General features: G+C 38.5%; 1 protein-coding gene across 1 annotated transcript in view; it reads right to left on the reverse strand.

Moving 5' to 3' along the window:
- ADAMTS20 (ADAM metallopeptidase with thrombospondin type 1 motif, 20) overlaps nt 1-4,610 on the reverse strand; it is a 246,227-nt gene that overhangs the window by 15,593 nt on the left and 226,024 nt on the right. The window lies entirely within an intron of this gene.

Consider the following 4,610-nt stretch of genomic DNA (forward strand, 5'->3'; position numbering starts at 1 on the left):
ATATATTGTTGTTGTTAGGTGCCATCAAGTCAGTACTGACCCATAGCAACCTTTTGCACAGCAGAACCGAAACACTGCCCGATCCTGGGCTAACATCTTTACAGTTGCCATGCTTGACCCCATGGATGCTGCCACTTGGCCAATCCATCTCATTTGGGGTCTTCCTCTTTTTCTCCACCTTATCAAACATGATATCCTTCTCCAGTGACTGGTTCCTCCTGACAATGTATACAAAGTATGAGAGATGAAGTTTGGCCATCTTGGCCTCCAAGGAGCACTCTGGTTCTTTTGGCAGCTCATGGCACTTTCAATATTCTCCTCCAACACCAAACTCAAAAGCATAAATTCTTCTATGGTCTTCTTTATTCACTGTCCAGCTTTCGCATGCTTATGAGGTTATTGAAAATACCATGCCTTGGGTCAGGCGCACCTTAGTCTTCAAGCTGACATCTTTGTTCTTCAACACTTTAAAAAGGTCTTATGCAGCAGATTTCCCTAATGCAATAAATACGTCATTTGATTTCTTGACTGCTGCTTATGTGAGTGTTGATAGTTAATCTAAGAAGAATGAAGTCCTTGACAACTTCAATCTTTTCTCAATTGATAAGAATGTTGCTTATTGGTCCAGTGGTAAGGATTATTGTTTTCTTTCCATTGAGATGTAATCCATACCTAAGGCTGTGCTCTTTGATCTTCATCAGCAAATGTTTTAAGTCCTCTTCACTTTCAGCATGCAAGGTTGTATCATCTGCATATCGCAGGTTGCTAATGAGTCTTCCTCCAATCCTGATGCATGTTTCTCTTCATTAACCCAGCTTCTCGGATTATTTGCTCAATATACAGGTTGAATAAGTACAGTGAAAAAATACAACCTTGTCGCACACCTTTCTTAATTTTAAACCATTTAGAGTTCTGTTTGAACAACTGCTTCTTGGTCCAGATACAGATTCCTCATGAACACAATTAAGTGCTCCAAAATACTCATGCGTCTCAATGTTGTCCATAGCTTGTCATGATCCACACACAATTGAAAGCCTTTGCATAATCAATAAAACACAGGTAAACATCTTTTCTGATATTCTCTGCTTTCAGCCAAGATCCAGATCCGTCAGACATCAGCAATGCTATCCCTCATTCCACAGCCTGTTCTGAATCCGGCTTGAACCTCTGTTAGCTCTCTGTCAATGGATGATTGTAGCCATTTCTGTATTACCTTTAGCAAAACTTTACTTGCATGGGATATCAAAGAGATTGTCCGATGATTTCTGCATTATGTTGGGTCACCTTTCTTTTGAATGAGCACAAATATGCATGTATTCCAATCAGTTGGCCAGATAGTTGTCTTCCAAATTACTTGGCAGAGATGAGTGAGTGCCTCCTGTATGCCTCACTTTCTTGAAAGATTTCAATTTTTATTCCATCAATTCCTGATACCTTGTTCCTTGCCAATTCCTTCAATGCATCTTGGACTTCCTTCTTCAGTATCATTGGCTCTTGATCATATGCTGCTGGATTCAGAAGAGGCCGTGGAATGAGGGATATTATTATTGATGCCCAATGGATCTTGGCTGAAAGCAGAGAATATCAGAAAGCTAGTTATCTACACTTTATTGACTATGCAAAGGCTTTTGATGTTGTGGATCATGAAAAGCTATGGACAACATTGCAAAGTATGAGTATTCCAGAACACTTAATTGTGCTTTTGAGGAATCAGTACCTGTACCAAGAGGCAGTTGTCAGAACAGAACATGGGAACACTGAATGTTTTAAAATTAAGAAAGGTGTGTGACAAAGTTATATTCTTTCACCATACTTATTCAACCTGTATGCTGAGCAAATAATACGAGAAGCTGGGTTCTATGAATAAAAACGTGGCATCAGGATTGGAGGAAGACTCATTAACAACCTGCAATATGCAGATGATACAACCTTGCTTGCTGAAAGTGAAGAGGACTTAATGCATTTATTGATGAAGATCAAAGAGCACCGCCTTCAGTATGGATTGCATCTCAATGTAAAGAAAAAAAAACTTCACCACTGGACCAGTAAACATTGTTATCAATGGAGAAAAGATTGAAGTTGTCAAGGACTTCATTCTTCTTGGATCAGCTATCAACACTCACAGAAGCAGCAGTGAAGAAATCAAATGACAAATCTGCTTCACAAGATCTTTTTTAAAGTGTTGAAGAGCAAAGATGTCAGCTTGAGAACTAAGGTGCACCTCACCCAAGCCATGGAATTTTCAATAACTTCATATGGATGTCAAAGCTAGACAGTGAATAAGGAAGACTGTAGAAGAATTGATACTTTTGAGTTACAGTGTTGGAGGAGAATATTGAAAGTGCCATCGGCTACCAAAAGAACCAACAGATCTGTGTTGGAAGAAGTACAGCCAGCATGCTCCTTGGAGACCAGGTTGGCCAAACTTCATCTTTCATACTTAGGACATATTGTCAGGAGGAACCAGTCGCTGGAGAAGCGTATCATGTTTGGTAAGGTGGAGGGTCAGAGAAAAAAGAGGAAGACCCCCAGTGAGATGGATTGGCCAAGTAGCAGCATCAATAGACTCAAGCATGGCAATAATAATGAGCTTGGCCCAGGATCGGGCAGTGATTTGTTCTGCTGTCACTATGAGTCGGTACCGACCCAATGGCACCTAACAACAACAACATTACTGTTATACTGGCTACCTTGGTTATTTTCCTTATGTGACATGATTTCAAAACTACTTTTTCCCCTAGATGTCTCCTAATCTTTTTTTAAAGAGAAAAATCCAAAATTAAGTATCCAGTGTCACGTACAAACAAATCTCCTGATCTCAACACTGTGTATTTTATTTAGAAATCAGTTCTTGCTATGTATGACTCATATGGAACTCATAATACTTAAACAAAATATTTAATTCATTTTTCATATGACATTGTAAGAATCTGATTGCAATTGTGGGCCTACATTAAGACCTTATTAAGTATAAGTACAGAGGTCTAAATTTAGGCCCAGAAACTCAACTGGGCTCCTGGCATGGCACTGTAGGATCGGCACTGGACTGCAAACCACAAGGTCATCAGTTCAAATCTACTAGCTGTTCCTCAGAAACCTTATACAGTGTTGCTATGAGTCAGAATCAACTCAGCACTTAACAGCATACTTACTCTTTCCTACATATGTCAGTTTGTCATATTGTATAGTAGCTTCTGTGTTTCTGTGATGCTGAAACTATACCAAGGGTGTTTCAAATTTCAGCAAGGTCACCCATGGTGGACATGTTTTAGCAGAGCATCCAGACTTAGAACAAACTAGGAAGAAGGAATAGACCATCCACTTCTGAGGGATAGCTACTGAAAACTTTATGTATTGTAGGGGATCATTTGTCTGACAACCCTGCAGGTTGAAAGGCATTCAAAGTAGAGTCAACTTTAATGATATGGATGAAGCAAAACTTGTGGGACCTTTATTTGCTGATGGGACATTACTCAAAATGGGAAGAAACAGCTGCAAACATCCGTTAGTAATAGAAACATGGAATGTATGAAGTATGAATCTAAGAAAATTTGAAGTAATCAAAACTGAAATGTTGTTATTGTTAAATGTTATTTTGAGTCAGTTCTGACTTGCAGCAATTCTGCATAGGGTTTCTGAGGAGCAGCTGATTAGCTTGAACCACTTACCTTGCAGTTAGCTTGTGGTTACTAGCCCAGTGCTTATCCTACAGTGCCATACCAGAGATTAAATGGAACTCATAAAAATCAATGCCCTAGGCATTAATGGGAGTCCTGGTGTGGTATTGTGGGTTAATGTACCATACTGCAAAGTCATTTCAACTGCAAGGTTGGTGGTTCAAGCTCACCAGCTGCTCCTCAGAAACCCTATACAGGATCGCTATGGGTCAGAATCAACTTGATGACACTTAACAACAACAACAACATGCATTAATGAGTGAAATGGAGACATATTGGCCATTTTGACTTGGACAATCATAAGTATTACCACACCAGTAATGACAAATTCAAGAGGAATATAATCACAACCATAATCAAAAAGAACATTTCAAGATCTATCTTGAAGTACAATGCCATCTGTGATAACATAATACCTATACATCCGCAATGAAGGCAAGTTAACATAACTATTATTTTAATTTATACAGCAACCTCCAAAGTCAATATTGAAGAATTCTACCAACTTCTTCAGGAAGCATATTCTATTGGCAACCAAAGAGGTGATGTAAGAGTCTGACAAGAGAACTCTGAAAATAAATGATACAACCAAAAATAAAGAAATAGGAATGTATTGTAGCACCGGTTCAAAAAAAGAATCTGGAAATGGTACAACGTAACTCATGTTAGCAGCAGTGTATGAAAGTCACATGATTGTGAATCCATTGCTATATCTGGGGATACACATCTTTTCATTTCTAAGGACTAAGGGGAAAGAGTGAAATGATAACACATCACTGAAGGAAAAATATAGGGCTGAACATATTAAAATTCTTGTTATTATATCCTCTCAAACAAATACAAATTTGGCCATAATGTGTGCTCTCCCAAGTTTATGTATAACCTATAAAATAAAGTGCATATAGACAGATGACCATTTTGTTTACTTATTTA

This window comes from Chrysochloris asiatica, unplaced genomic scaffold (genome assembly GCF_000296735.1).
Source record: "Chrysochloris asiatica unplaced genomic scaffold, ChrAsi1.0 scaffold00077, whole genome shotgun sequence".
NCBI classification, from domain to species: Eukaryota; Metazoa; Chordata; class Mammalia; order Afrosoricida; family Chrysochloridae; genus Chrysochloris; species Chrysochloris asiatica.